Below are 16740 nucleotides of genomic sequence, written 5' to 3' on the forward strand. Positions count from 1 at the left end.
GTACAGCCGCAGCATTTGTCTCGTGTGAAAATGGGAAACCACGGAAAACCATCTTCAGTGTTGCTGACAGGGGGTTACAATTTCTTTGAACACACTTTGTGATGTGGGGATGACAACGTAGCAAAACTGACCATTCTTGGAAATATTCCCGGCAAGAAATGTGTATCACGAGGAGCAATCTAAAGATGATGGAACTGTCATAATGACAACTTTGGTGATACGATCGTAATGTCTTAGAGAAGAAAGCTTTCAATGATCAGAATATAGTACGACTTGGAAGATACTTCTTGATATAAAGTAAATAATGGTAGAATTATTAATCGTAGCATTATTTCACAATTTCAGTAGCATTTAGCACACTCTAGTTTCCGGTTCAATAGATACATACATACATACATATATATATACTACATACATACATACTGAAACGGGAATGCCCTGCGAGCATTCGCGTTCATGTATTCCGCGAACCTGCTACGCAGGCGTAGCGGGGGCAGAGGTGATACTCCCACGTGGCGCGTCCCAGGTGGCGGATAGGGGGGTCCTAACCGGCTCGCCGGCGGACTTGAGGGAAATATAATACCTCTCGCGGACCAAACACACACCCCCTGTGGGTGGGGGAGGTAGACGAATAATACACCCACGGTATCCCCTGCCTGTCGTGAGAGCCGACTAAAAGGGGCGACCAAGGGATGATTGCATTTGAACCATGAAACTACATGTGCTTAGTACCACCACGCGGAGAACACCAAGGGTCGCTTCTACTTGTGCGTAGTACCACTATATTAGGTACGAAATAGATTTATGATTAGTAGCACACAGGAGCACCGCGCGGTCGGCTTTTGCAGTACCTGTGATTAGTACCATTATATGAGCAGAACCATGGGATGATAGCTACCATGGTTCTGCCTTGCCTATGATTAGTACCCACTATATGAGGAACACCACGGGATAGGGAGAGGTCCCTGTGGTTAGTACTCTCATGTGATGAACACCATAGGTTTGCGTTGCCTGTAAATGGCGCCGCAACGTGAGAAAAACATAGGTCTGTATTATACGTCGAATTTCATAACCTCTGAGTAGTACAATAATGTGTGGAATACCGCAAGTCTCTGCTACTTTTGATTAGTACCGCAACAGAACAAATACCATGGTTCTACTTTGCTAGCGATCAGTACCGTTATGAGGGGCCTTTGATCTGTATTTTGGACCCATTTAGACACCAAGCATTCTCGATTCAGGATTGTGCTTTGGAAGTGGTCCCTTGGTCTGTACTACTATTAACTATGATAGTTTTTTGAGCCGGATCCACTGATTAAATTCATTTTAATTCATTCATTCATTCATTCATTCATTCATTCATTCATTCATTCATCATAACATTTTTTATTTTGGTCAGTGGATGATTTTGAACTTTTACTTTGTCGTTTCATTTCGTACCATTAGGGGCCGATGACCTCGATGTTAGGCCCCTTTAAACAACAAGCATCATCATCATCATCGTTCATGTATTTCTTGAGGAGAACTCGCTAACACCTGGCTGTATGGATTCAAAACGAGCGCCGAGCGCGCAGGCATTGTGGAGGACAGCATGCAAGCAAGCGCTGCTACAGCGTGCCAGCCAAGGCCAAGTGACGTCACACCGAAAGTTCTTTTCGATTCTATGGTATTTCATCACGAACGGAAGGTTAAATCGTAATTTGGAGAACGTCACCTTGCAGGCCTAGTCAACAAATGCTACTACGCAAAATTTCATTAAAATCGGCGGAAGGTTGCCCTGATATGAATTTTTTAAGATGCTCACATTTTCAGTCTCGCCGTCCGACCTTGGGCAATAAAAGGAGGTCGCCAGCCTAGAGTGTGTCAGTGTGTCACAGAATGTGTCAGTGTTGTTCGAGCGAACGCATCGACGTGAACTAGTCGCCTCGCTATGTGATACGGTTCGTTACTTTGTCCGGCTTAGGACCGGGGTTCGAAAGTACGTAATACTAGTGTTGAAAGCCTTCTCTGTGGACTCTAACTTCGCGTGTAACGAAAGGTTATTCTTGTTAATATCAGTCTGTCGAGCTGTGTAACATCATTTCGTTTTGTGAACTGTGTAACTGAAGAGACTGTACATTTTGAAACTGTGCTTAAAGGACTTAGGGCATAAAGACTGTGCGCTTTATTTGTTCCCTCTACAAGAGACTGTGTTAGGGTATTTCGTAAAAATTATGCCCTAGCGACAAAACAATTCTTTTATGCAGAGTGTCACTTTGTTTCGTAAAAGACAGTGCCTACTTTTCTGTCAAAGACTGTGTTAATCACTCCGTGAGAAAAACAGTGTCGACATTTTCTTTTCATAAAACTGTGCCAACCTTCATTTTAAAAGACTGTGTCAATCCATTTCACAGAACTATCATTTACTTTCATAAAACTGTGCCTATATTTCCTTTCAAGGACAGTGCTGATTCGTGGAATACGGTACCTTTATTTCTTTTCGAGGGACTATGTCAATTCCCCTCATAAAGACTATATTTAAATTTACGTGTAATATTGTGCCTCAGTGAAAATTTTTCCTCTGAGTAATTACGTGATTTTCGTTAAGACTGAGTCGTAACAGAACTTGGATCTCTTTCACAAGACTGTGTTATAAACTGTTTCTTTCTGTCTTCGCAGAAACTTTAATTTATTTCTACGAGTGTGTGTGCTAGGACATTGCATGTACTCATTGCAAACAGTGCGGAGACTGTTTGCGAAGGACTTAATTTATTTTCTTTAGAGATTGAGTGAAGTGCTAAACCATGGTATCTCAGAAAGTTCCAGACTATTTTCATTGCTTATCACTTGAAGTTCGATAGTGACTATTGCACGAACAATATTAATTATTCTCATAGAACTGTGGCTTTGAATTCATCTTTATTTTCAAAAGTGCCTCCAACACCATTTATAGTGGAACCTATTCGACCAGTAAACAGTGTCTCGCCTTAATTCGCAGTGCAGTGCGGTAGAGAAGTATCGTATCAGATTCCATTGATATTCTGTGCGAAATTTCTCCATTTCTCTGCTCCTTTCATGGGAATTAGTGGAATACAAAACTTAACAACTACTCCACGCTGCACTATCATCAGACGACCGCCCCAGGTTCGAGTCTCCGTCAACATCAAGGGCTGACAACAGCCGTGGGTCAACACCGACAACGTGGGACGACGCCGACGCCGAAGAACGACGCCTCGTCCACATCTTCAATGGCATTCAGACTATTTGCCTGTAAAAGGTAATATAATTTATATGCATTTATTTTGAATAAACTGCAAGTTCCACTTTAAATATGAACTTATTTCACTACCCTTCTCTCGTACGGGCGTTCCTGTTTCAACACATACATACATACATACATACATACATACATACATACATACATACATACATACGTCTTCAATATAGACTGTTATGTCTTCCCGCGTTCAGTCGTCAAGCATCTGTTAATTAAATAGGCGCCTCCATAATCCTCTGTATAATGGAAACGTTTAAATTTGATTTCTTTCATGATAATTTCTTCTGTATTTTAAATATTCTTTAGTGAAAACGTGGTCCTAAATGGAGTGTACTTCTGAGTTCAGAGTTCGTATCCTCTTCCCTTGTCTTGGACCAGAAAACTTGAAATTAATACGGACAGTTGAACGACTCAAGTAACACCACTACACGAATAATTTAACTAACCAAGTTTCTATTGGATATTATCTTTAGCTTCGATCACAGCATTATATTTGTGTTCGTTTATTCTCGTTCTTGAAATATACTGTCGTGACAACTTAGAAGGCGGGAAGTGCCTTAAAATTTTAATCACTTTTTGCATATGCTAATTAAAATGCTATTTTCTTTACGTCGCAGATGTGTCTTATGGCGACGATGGTATAGGAAAGGCCTAGGAAGTGGAAGGAAGCAGCCATGGCCTTAATTAAGGTACAGCCCCGGCATTTGCCTGGTGTGAAAATGGGAAACCACAGAAAACCATCTTCAGGGCTGCCGACAGTGGGGCTCGAACCCACTCTAATTAAAATGTATCTGTTTTAAGATAGGAATTGGAAAAAGGAAATATGCCGCAAAATAGTAAGAACGTAGAAGGACATGTACAGATTCCTTTCTTTTACATAAAATATAACGTTTGTAGGCCTATACTCATTGTTCGACCAATGCTTCACTAAAATTAGAAAAGGTATTTTTCAACTTTCCTAATTCACTATCTTGCATGTCTGAGATTTCGAATAAGACAGGATTGAGGACTTCATTTAAACTATTTTAGTTATTGTTTCCTGACGGTTTTGAAGGGTTATTATACTTAATTATCGATTATATTTCTACACCCGTAAATTACGTTAAACATTGAGAGCATCCAAAAGCACGCAACTTGTCAGTCATTTTTCTTAGTGTAAAGGCCGCTGACGAACACGCATCGCATTTCAGCGTGGGAGAAACAAATTTGGAAGTGTTTAGTTTTAATTGCATGCGATTTAACGAATTTTAATACACTTAAAATTCTCACCTAATGACGTGTTTGAGCCATCTAGAGCAGGCCATTGCGACCGCACGAGACTGCTCCCCTGCGGCTAAACCAATTAACTCATAACTGTTAGTTGTGGTAGCTACCTTCCATGAATAGTTTACAAGAATTCGTTAATAGTTCAGGAGGTGGTCGGGAATGAAAACAGCGATAAACAGTGGTTGGAACTAATTCCATTGTGTAGATTTACTCCGTTTGGTGTTGTGCTGCAGAATCATTCTAAGTTCTCATTTGCTCCTGAACTTTAAGCCTCTATAGATTTCCTTGAAAGAAGCTTAAGTCCAGCTCAGTCGGAGACACATCATCAACAAGCTCACATAGGTCATGCTAGGCATTTGATTCATTTAAAACACAGTACAAATACCCTCAGGGGCCGATGACGTAGAAGTTAGGTCCCTTTAATCATCATCATCAACAACAACAACAACAACAACAATAATCAACATCATCATCATCATCAGTGCCAGCCTCCGTAGCGTAACTGTTAGTGTTATTAGCTGCCGTCCTCGCGGGCCCGGGTTCGATTTCCGGTACTACCAGAAATTTGAGAATGGCAGGAGGGCTGGTATGTGGTTGAAATGGCATGTGCAGCTCACCTCCATGGGGGTGTGCCACCTCGGGATGAGGATACGATTTTACTTTACCTTATCATCATCATCAACACCACCAACAACAACAACACCGTACATCAGAACAAGTTAGGAGGTAGTATGAGCTAATCAAAGGAAATAAATGTTCGCTGTTGTTCATATTCTCCGACGATTAACATCTTGGTGACATCATGCAGTTCCCAATTTAAAAAAATTCTCTTTATTCGGGGCGTCGACCTAAGAAGATCTTTTTCCCCTATCTTGCACCATATGTTATGAACCTGCGTGTATTTGGAAATGGCGGAAGTGTAAAGTGTTGAATGTGAGGAAAGGAACATTAAGGACGACACAAATACCCAGTCCCCAGGCCTGGGATATAAATCATTTGCAATCAAAAACACCTGACCCGGCCAGGAATCGAACCTAGGGCCACCGGGAGACAGGCGGACACGTTGCCCCCCACACCATGGGGCCGACCGCAATTCCCAATAGTGTGACACGTAATGTTGTCATCCTACGGCACTAGATTAATGATTTCACAGTTAGAAAAATGTATAAAATTACGAACGACATCAATAATTTGCAATAACGTCAAAAATTTACCAAACTGCAGAAAAACTAATGTAATTCCATTTCCATTTTTGGTAATAGGTCTACTTTCAAGTGTTTTTTGATAAAATGCTCTGTTCCTTTGTCACAAAAGATCATGCACATTATTCCATTAACTCGAAATATTGCAAAATGAATAACATGATACATTGCGGGCTGAGCCCGCGGGTAACTGCTACTTTAATATATACATCTCTGTCATTTTATATCAGTAAGAGAATATCTCTTTTGAGGACGTTATTATTTATGGTATGAGCCAGAAATTTTTCTGTTTGTGAAACTACGTATTTGGTAACTGAAAAGGATAAATGTCCTCCTCTGTGGTGTAGTGGTTAGCGTGATTAGCTGCCACCCCGGGAGGTCCGGGTTCGATTCCCGGCGCTGCCACGAAATTTGAAAAGTGGTACGAGGGCTGGAACGGGGTCAACTCAGACTCAGGAGGTCAACTAAGTAGAGGTGGGTTCGATTCCCACCTCAGCCATCCTGGAAGTGGTTTACCGTGGTTTGCCAATTCTCCTCCAGGCAAATGCCGGGATGGTACCTAACTTAAGGCCACGACCGCTTCCTTCCCTCTTCCTTCTCTATCCTTTCCAAACTTTCCATCCCCCGCAAGGCCTCTGTTCAGCATAGCAGCTGAGGCCGCCTGGGCGAGGTACTGGTCATTCTCCCCAGTTGTATCCCCCGACCCAAAGTCTGAAGCTCCAGGACACTGCCCTTGAGGCGGTAGAGGTGAGATCCTTCGCTGAGTCCGAGGGAAAAACCGAATCTGGAGGATAAGCAGAAGAAGAAGAAGAAGAAGAAGAAGAAGAAAATGATAAATAAAGTATAGGCCTACGTGATCATAACAACTTGCTTTGAATTGCTGAAAGAATGAAAGTATAACAGGATATTGTAAACGTGCCACCAGATTAACGCGTTTCTTGCAGTAAAAATATTTAATTACATTATTATATATGAAGCTTACAAATTCAAATGTCCGACTCGTTGGTTAATTCCAATGGTCCGGGGGCGTCATCATAATTTCATCCTCATCACGACGCGCAGACCTGAACCCTTCCTGGAATATCCCGGCACTAAAAGAGCCGTACGACATTTCATTACAAATTCAAATCATATTTCAAAAATAGATTTAATACCCTGCCTTAAAAATAGGACGCTGGGCATTGAATGTGTATAAAAAAAAAGTGTATAAATTTGATTCTGAAAACGGTTCTTCAATGTGCCAACAAAACTGCTGGCGACACAGGTATTTAAACACCCTTAAACGACAGCGCAGCTGAGATTCAGTCGTACAATCTTTAGCAGGGAAAGTGAGTACCTTATCCAAGTATATTAAACAAACAGTCAGCCAGTTTCCAATTTCCAACTATTATAACTATGAATAGCTTAATTTTCAATTCTCTAATTCTATAGGTAATTGAATAGTACATTGCTTCAAGCCGCTAAAAGCGTTTCTCAACCTAAATGCCTTTAATTTACCAGCCCTGAAGGGCACTCCGGAGCCGTAAATTAGTACAGAATATTGCTGTGAACCTTCAGAAAATTTAACCCACTTCGTTTAACGTACGGAAGGCCCCGTGGTGTAGGGGTAGCGTGCCTGCCTGTCGCCCGGAGGCCCCGGGCTCGATTCCCGGTCAGGTCAGAAATTTTTCTCTCGATTTGAGGGCTGGTTCGAGGTCCACTCAGCCTACGTGATTATAATTGAGGAGCTGTCTGACGGTGAGATGGCAGCCCCGGACTCGAAAGCCCAGAATAACAGCCGAGAAGATGCGTCGTGCTGACCACACACGACCCCTCGTAATCTGCAGGCGGTCGCAGGGCAGGCCAAAGCCCTTTCAAGGGCGTTAAGTGCCGTGGGGATTTAACGTACGATTTCTCAGAAAATGAACTTCTCTGCGTAAAAATCTTTATAATAACGCGACATATGTGGTCAAAGGGAAGGCACAAATTTTCCTCTTCAGGTCTCGTGAACAGTAGACCAAGTTCATGTTAACGGTTCAGTCTCACAAATGTCGTGCTCGACGTCTGAGTTCTTCTCACACCTTTACGCCTTGCTTAGCCCTGCTTTAGTTCTGTAATTAGTCCAAGTTAGGCCAAGTCCCTAATGGGATGTTGAGAAAGTATAATAAGATATTTCTCAAATGTGAACCTTAATGTAATGAAAGTGAAAGGAACTGGACCCTACTTAAGTTGATGAAGCATTTGTCAATCCCAAATTTGGTCTAGTTGTAACAAGTCTCAAATTGCTTCGCCCAAGGAACTTGCCTCCTTCTTGCATTAAAGTCTCCAATTAGCTCTGAATATTGGTTCAACAAAAGAAAGACGAGGACAGTCCAAATTGAGTACGCGAGGAAGCGAATGAATTATTGTGCTATTCGTCATCATTATTGAGCAGTGTAGTGTGTTGTCACAAGCGACGACCTTGTGTGGCGAAGATAAAAATACAACGTGTAAATTAGAGAGAGGAGGCTTGTTTACCTCATGATGAAGTGTTCACCGATGTAATTTTAACATGCATCTAATAATTACTGCTCCCTTGGGCTTGCCGTACTTTTTATGACACGAAGTGTGCGATGGGATGTGTGCATCCTGGTTAGGTTAAGTACCTTTCCTTGTTTCCCACATTACTCCAGCAGTAGTGTACGATTACAGTAATAACCTAAAGTTTCCCTCTTTCTCGTAATTTCTGACACGTAATTCTTAAATATTGCCGTTCAAAGAGTAAATGTAAGTGCATTAATTATTATGACATATATTAATAGTAACAACTGAAGGCTTCAATTTAAAGTAAGTTATTATACATTTATATGACTTTGAAATTAGTGCACAAGTGCAGTAATGTCACGATGGCCAATGTATATATCTGTGTTTAAATTTCAAAAAATTAACCTCTACGTATAACATATTATTCCCCTGCGTTAGCCTCACGCACAGTTTTTAGTCTGAAAGTTATGAAGACATGGTTAATATGAAATTCAATCATCTCCGGAACACAATCTATGTACGCTTAACGCACTTGGAAAAGAAGATCATGTATTTCCAGTACAAGAAGATACAACCATCATTTCCTAGTAGTTTAAGCTGTGGAAAAATGCGATTTCCGTAAAATAATGGATCATCACTCGATGGGCGACAATAGACCGTTTCAAGACTAACTTTGAACGAAGAAGTTACAAAGCGATTAATAGCACATAGAGCACTGTATGCAGTAATTCGATAACTACCACTAAAATCTGATAAACCAAAGGATTTCGAACATCTCCTTCAGTTTATACAAGAATTATTCAGGTAGATTTAAGTATTCCCAAATACACCGCTGAGGCGGAAGTTGAATCACGTTTTGTGGATAATGAATGGCAGGGCATTTTATTGGACTCTCCATAATTAGTGTATATTTTATATAGTACTTGTAATAGTTGTGATAGCATAAACTTTAAAAATATTGTATATATTCTTTTATTTATAAAACTCACAAATAACAAGTATAACATTTAAAATGTCCTCTGTTCTTTTATACGTAATTGAAAATAAACTACTTCTTCCTGGCCTTTTTTTTTTCAGTTTTTTGAGATCGGCGAATTTGGCTGCCCTTCTCTAAGCCAGATCTATGTAGAGAGGCATATTCACTATTGAGTATTTTTGTGGTAGTTGGTATTGTGATGTGTGCAAATGAATATATATTTATTAAGACGTAGCTGGTCTCCGAGTTAGAGGAATTAACCATCATCTGTTAAAGTTTCCCGGGACCCTTTGGACCGAAGGCCACTACACAGATCATTCATCCTAGTAATCAGACTCAAAATAAAAAGGAACATGTAAAGGAATTAATCGGACACGTAGAAAACTAAGCATAATGCACTATTACATCAAACATAGAAAGAATGCTTCAAAATAACGAACACAATCATATCAGAATTATTTAGAAACGTTCATTGCGTAATGGCATCAGACTGGGTAATTGTAACTTGTGGATTCTTACAGATTAGAGTAACAACTGATATCTTCTACCAATGTGCAGGACATACAAAGAAAACTATACAATAACCCCAGAACGTAGCATATTGAAAACTAGGATTCGTTTCGTCTTTCTATGTAATATTCACAGGATGCAAAATGAAGCAAAACTGTGACATATACATGATATTTTGTAGGGTTTATGACACTTGAAACGGGACAAAATGTGGTAAAACTATACGTTTCACTAAGACTGTCCCATTACCCCAGAAGTGAACCGTGATTTTTTTTAACCAAGACACAATATTTGAATTCTTGCGACGACCTTGTGCATCAAATGTAAAACTACAACATGTAAATTGGAGAAAGGAGGATTGTTTACCTGATGCTGTAGTGTTTGTCGATGTAGTTATAACATGCATCTAATAACATAATGGCTACTATTCTGGGCAGTGAAACCATGCACATATTATAATCAGAATACATTTGGAGAAGCCTAATATGTTAGAACACTAGAAAATTCAGGAGTGAATTAAATTAAATATAAGCCAATGAAATATTTCACGAAGACATTACATTTGCTTCGCTGAAGAACTGTCTAGTTCGAATTCCATTGAATTTTATTGTCCCAAATATGTACTGGAATGCATTTCGCCATCAGCTACGAGTATTTAGAATCTGAGGAATTCGAAGCGAGGAATTCCTCTAGTTTCGAATCATCAAACTCAGGAGGGAGCATTATTTTATTGTGCTTAAATAAGTTCTCGTTGTTGGAAATCTGCTTCTGAAGACCCGGTCATTGACTGGAAAACAGGTTGTAGGTTTTCTTTCCTTTAACTAGGTTCAATCCGGAAGTGTCCTCTATTGTCTATACTCTATTTGATACAATCCTTTGGCCCTGATGGCGGACGGATACCGATCTTCATTTATTTGTGCGCGTCTGATTGGTCTTGCAGTTAGTTACTCCTTGCGTTTGAGGTGTCGATCATTACGTGTATGTGTGTGTTTCTATATCCAGGGTAATGACTGCATGTTATACATGGGTAGTTTGTGATGATGGTGCCCATTGCTAACTTTGTACGGCAGACCCTCCGACGAGGGTGGGCAGCATCAGCAGTGTATAGGAAACTCCGCAATACTATTGTGGATGATAATGTTAGCTGTGGTATGTGGGTTGCAGGGATGTTCGGGACAGTACAAACACACAGCCCCCGATCCAGGTGAATTAACCATTTAAGGAATCGAACCCGGGGACTTCTGAGGGTGACTATGCTGAACATTCAGCCAAGGAGCTGAACATGGTGGTGATGATGATGATGATAATGATACTGATGATGAAGGAGGTAGATGGTGAAACGCGGTATCGGCGCATAGCCTACTCCTGTTGAAAAACACCAAGTGGTCTGCTGAAGGTTTAACGTCTCCATCCGACGGGTAATCAACACTGTCATATTCCGTCACTTCATATGAGCACAGTGGAGAAGAAGTTTGGAACTCAGCTCGGAATTTTAGCACACAATATAATGTTTAGGAATTGTACTTACCACCACTTCTACCCTCAAGGCCAACATTCAAGTGGAGATTTATTTTTTATTTTTCACCAGTGGAATCGAACCGGCTAACCAGGGTGTTTGATCGTAAATACTTGACACTTTAATGATTATGGCCACAAGGTGGGCTCTAGGAACCCATTTTTTTCTTACAAATTGCTTTACGTCGCATCGACACGGATAGGTCTTATGGCGGCGATGCGGTAGGAAAGGGCTAGATGTGGGAAGGAAGCGGCCGAGGCCTTAATTAACTCATTGCGGACCGTGGACGGCGTAAGACGTTTAATGTTCTGCGCGAAGCAATGCTGTTTATATTCGTCATCTATGCATTCTTACACCTTAGTCAGCGTTACTGGTTGTAGCAGGAAGTTGGTTGACCTTTTTGAGATAAACCTGGCGTTGAGTGGGCTAATATTTATCTTAGCTGTTTTAGCGGGAATATCTCAGCACTTCCTCGCGCGTCAAGACGGTACTTGAGATTCCAATGCAGTGCGTGTCGTTTTTACCGAGTGTAGTATAATGGCTTATAATACAAAGTTTATTACGGAAGATTAATTATTAGATATTGTTCACAATGATTATTCTGGTGTTGAACTTATTCCTGAAATAGACTCAGATTGTGAAAGTGAGAGTGACGAGGAAATTCCGATTCCCGAATCCCATTGGCCTATAAAGGAAAGTGAAGTACCTGATACATATCATCGTAGTTATTGTCCACCTGTTCCATCGTTTAGAGAGAATTCAGGTATAAACGTTCAAACAGAAAATGAGCAGGATATTTTGAGTTAGGTGAGTATTTTCATGAATGACGAATTTTTTCAGTATGTGTGTGAGCAGACCAATCTATGCGCGAGTCAAGCGATAGGAGCTGCGCCCCGGCCTTTCACGAAGAATTCGTTCATGCAATCGTGGAAACCGATTATTCCAAAATTCTTATATAAAATGTACTGGACTGAAGACCCTGTTTTTTATACCCCGATATTTTCTAAAACATTGTTCCGAACACGCTTCCTTCATATTCATTCCTTTCTTCACTACAGTGACAGTAATCATTATGCCGAAAGTGCAGATAGGCTGTATAAAATTAGACGTATTTTGGAACCTGTGACACCAGATATCACACCCCAAATATTTACTAGAGTTTAGCACAAAGTATCATGTTTCTAACATTTATATTTCAGGAGTAATGGTAAATTTTATTAAGTAATGCACGTTAAGAGGGCTGGGCATGAAAATGCCTGGTACAGGCATTCAGGTGTCCCGCTCAGAAGCAGGTACTGAACGTGTTTCAATGTACAGCCCCAGGATTTGCCTGATGTGAAAATGGGAACACTGGAAGTCATCTTCAGGGCTGCTGACTTCCAATCCTGCCCCAGTATCCCCCGAACCCACTATCTACTGAACTCACTATCACCTGAATCCAAGCTCACATCGGCGCAACCCTAACCACATGGCCAACTCGATCAAGAAAACTTTATATTCATACCTATTGTTTATCTATACCTTTTACGGTATTTCAATTTACATTTAGATAAAACCAAACGAAAGGTAAACAATCGATAAGAAACATGCCATCTACGCGACAGCCTTAAATGCAGATCAGTGGAACATGATGATGATGATGATGATGATGATGATGGTGGTGGTGGTGGCGGGGCGGTGTTCGACGCGTAGATCACCCATGAACTTCAACTCGAAGACCTGCACCAGGACTCTTGGAAGACCGTACGCCATTATCATACCCACAGTGTACCATTATAAGTGACGTGGTGTTACCTTGGGTATACCATGTCCAAAATAATTAGCGTGACATGTTTATGAAAGTCTGGCACCTTACTTTTGACACAATTGGTAGTTTGGTACGAAGTTAATTTGTCTAGGATTTGAATCAAAAAGAAATAATTATTTAAATAAGTTAATTTGTCTAGGATTTGAATAAAAAGAAATAAGTATTTAAATAGGTTAATTTGTCTAGGATTTGAATAAAAAAGAAATAAGTATTTAATAGGTTAATTTGTCTAGGATTTGAATGAAAAAAGAAATAAGTATTTAAATAGGTTAATTTGTCTAGGATTTGAATCAAAAAAGAAATAATTATTTAAATAAGTTAATTTGTCTAGGATTTGAATAAAAGAGAAATAAGTATTTAAATAGGTTAATTTGTCTAGGATTTGAATAAAAAACAAATAAGTATTAAAATGGGTTAATTTGTCTAGGATTTGAATCAAAAAAGAAATAATTATTTAAATAAGTTAATTTGTCTAGGATTTGAATTAAAAAAGAAATAATTATTTAAATAAGTTAATTTGTCTAGGATTTGAATCAAAAAAAACAAATAAGTATTTAAATAGGTTAATTTGTCTAGGATTTGAATCAGAAAAGAAATAATTATTTAAATAAGTTAATTTGTCTAGGATTTGAATTAAAAAAGAAATAATTATTTAAATTTAATTTGTCTAGGATTTGAATAAAAAAGAAATAAGTATTTAAATAGGTTAATTTGTCTAGGATTTGAATCAAAAAAGAAATAAGTTTTTAAATAGGTTAATTTGTCTAGGATTTGAATCAAAAAAGAAATAATTATTTAAATAAGTTAATTTGTCTAGGATTTGAATAAAAAAGAAATAAGTATTTAAATAGGTTAATTTGTCTAGGATTTGAATCAAAAAACAAATAAGTATTTAAATAGGTTAATTTGTCTAGGATTTGAATCAAAAAAGAAATAATTATTTAAATAATTTGTCTAGGATTTGAATTAAAAAAGAAATAATTATTTAAATAAGTTAATTTGTCTAGGATTTGAATCAAAAAAACAAATAAGTATTTAAATAGGTTAATTTGTCTAGGATTTGAATCAGAAAAGAAATAATTATTTAAATAAGTTAATTTGTCTAGGATTTGAATTAAAAAAGAAATAATTATTTAAATAAGTTAATTTGTCTAGGATTTGAATAAAAAAAGAAATAATTATTTAAATAAGTTAATCTGTCTAGGATTTGAATAAAAAAAGAAATAAGTATTTAAATAGGTTAATTTGTCTAGGATTTGAATCAGAAAAGAAATAATTATTTAAATAAGTTAATTTGTCTAGGATTTAAATCAAAAAAGGAAAAGTATTTAAATAAGTTAATTTGTCTAGGATTTGAATTAAAAAAAGAAATAAGTATTTAAATAGGTTAATTTGTCTAGGATTTGAATCAAAAAAGAAATAATTAATTAAATTAGTTAATTTGTCTAGAATTTGAATTAAAAAAGAAATAATTATTTAAATAAGTTAATTTGTCTAGGATTTGAATCAAAAAAGAAATTTATTTAAATAAGTCTTGTGTATTCAAAGTAGGAGAATCTCAGTTATTCTGCTTCTGTAGTCTTAACCTTGCAGTGCAGTGTTAGGAGACCCATCAAAACAGTAGCCGTGTGTCGTTTTGTCGTAACGAGGTAAAGAGACTGAATGTGTCATTTACAGCGTATGTGTACCTTCGAGCACGTAAAATGAGACACGATAACGGTGTATAAGTCAAAAAAGAAGTCACTTTGATGCAGGGAGGGTGTACTTTACGTCGTTTTTCCACCGTCAATAATTTATTGGTTATGGAATTGATGCAACGAGGCAGATCAATACATCAGGTGGTTGGACAAGGTCGCCGATGCATCATAACTCTAAATAATGACCGATATCTGTTCATTTCTGCGTTGCGTCGTCGTACCGTCGGTGGCAGAAAACTTCAACAAGACATCAGAAGGGAAACAGGAGTCACGGTATTCGATCAGATTGCAAGAAACAGGTTATGCGAAAGAAACTTTCTACCCAGACGACCTATTCCGAGTGCTTCGCTCAACGCGGCAACATCAAGCAGCTCGCCTTCTGATCGCCCGTAACCACGTCAATTGGTAACTTCGCCATTGGAGACCTCTGTTGTTCACAGACGAGTCACGATTTCCCCTGACTCAAAATGATGACCGTGTACGTGCCTGGAAGGGCCCTTGTAAGGCTTACTTGCCAAATATTGTACAGCAAGTGGACAGATTCGGATAAGGTTCTGTGCTTGTTTGGAGTGGCATTATTGTCAACACCCGTACAGATCTTGTCGTTCTCCATGGCCACCTTACCATCACGGATTACATCAACGAGATCTTATTAGACTTATTAGATCTTGTTGTCATTGAATTCCTTCCCATGTTTGACAATGGCAGGGTACATGTAGCGGACTACACCATGGACGTCTTGAGAAGGCTTTACATTCAAGTGATGGAATGGCCAACGGTGAGTTCCCTCCTGAATCCCATTCAGCACGCGTGGGACATGCTTGACAGACATGTTCGTGGTCGTCATGTTGCACCACAGGCTCTCCAGGAACTCTCATAGGCTCTAGCTGAAGAATGGTTACAGATACAACGTATGTTACATAAGTGCCAGGGTGAACACGATACTAGAGAGCCCAAACTCGGAAGAAAACCGAACTGGATAACTGAATGAGCGGGTATTTCCACGATTTGTTGACAATGATCAGACATTTAAGTTTGTTTTGTATAAATGAATTGAGAAACAAATGATGTTTTATTGCTTAATTTATCTGTTAAGAATACAGGTATACATGGTAGCATTGCTTGTTGTCAAGTATTGCCTGTCTGTCTGCTATCTGTCTTTCTATTAGGTCATCAGCCCAGAGGCTGGTTGGATCCTCAGATAGCACCACCAAAGGTTATGCGGTTATTAGGAAACCCCAAAAACCAATGCAGCACCAAAATGAGGCGTACTAGGCAAGATGAGGAGTGAAGTAGTTTGCCATTGCTTTCCTCACTGGGTCAGAAAGTACTATTGCAGCAAGACTGACCCTATGAGCAACACCTTTCACAACACTTAGGTGCACTAGTCGTGGTCTGAATGTCAGTACTCAGCACTACCCATACCCCAGCAGCTTCCATATTGTCACAACCATGGATGTTGACTGGGACTTCAGTGGAAGCTACACTTTATTCTGGTCTGTGCCAAGACATGGATGCAAAAGTACTGTATCCATCAAGAAATAACAGCAGGCAGGTCAAGTATTGTACTATGCTGTATGTCATACGCTCAAAAACGTGTTTCACTAATTTTTTGAACACTATATTTTGAGAACATACTAAGAGCAAAGTAATAGCAAGGTCATCACCGTACAGGCCATGAAGGCCCTGGGAGGGGTGGAAGGTAAAGGCTTCCACTTCCGTAACCTTGGCACTTATTGGGGTAGAGTGGTTAGCTCTAAGCTCGGCCACCTTTACCTCCAGGAATTAACCTGGCATTCATTTTTGTGTAGGCTAAATGATCCTCAGGCCATGTGCACTTCCGAAAGCGGAAATCTAGTTTCTAAAATTTTTCGACCTCCTGACGTGGAATCGAACCCACGCCCTTCCGGATTAGAACCTACTATTAATGGAAAATAGTTATTATACTTTGGAAAATGAAGTAAACACTCATGGATCAAGGAAAAAGATAGAAATCCTAGTTCTTGAA

Source organism: Anabrus simplex, chromosome 4 (assembly GCF_040414725.1).
Source record: "Anabrus simplex isolate iqAnaSimp1 chromosome 4, ASM4041472v1, whole genome shotgun sequence".
Lineage (NCBI taxonomy): Eukaryota > Metazoa > Arthropoda > Insecta > Orthoptera > Tettigoniidae > Anabrus > Anabrus simplex.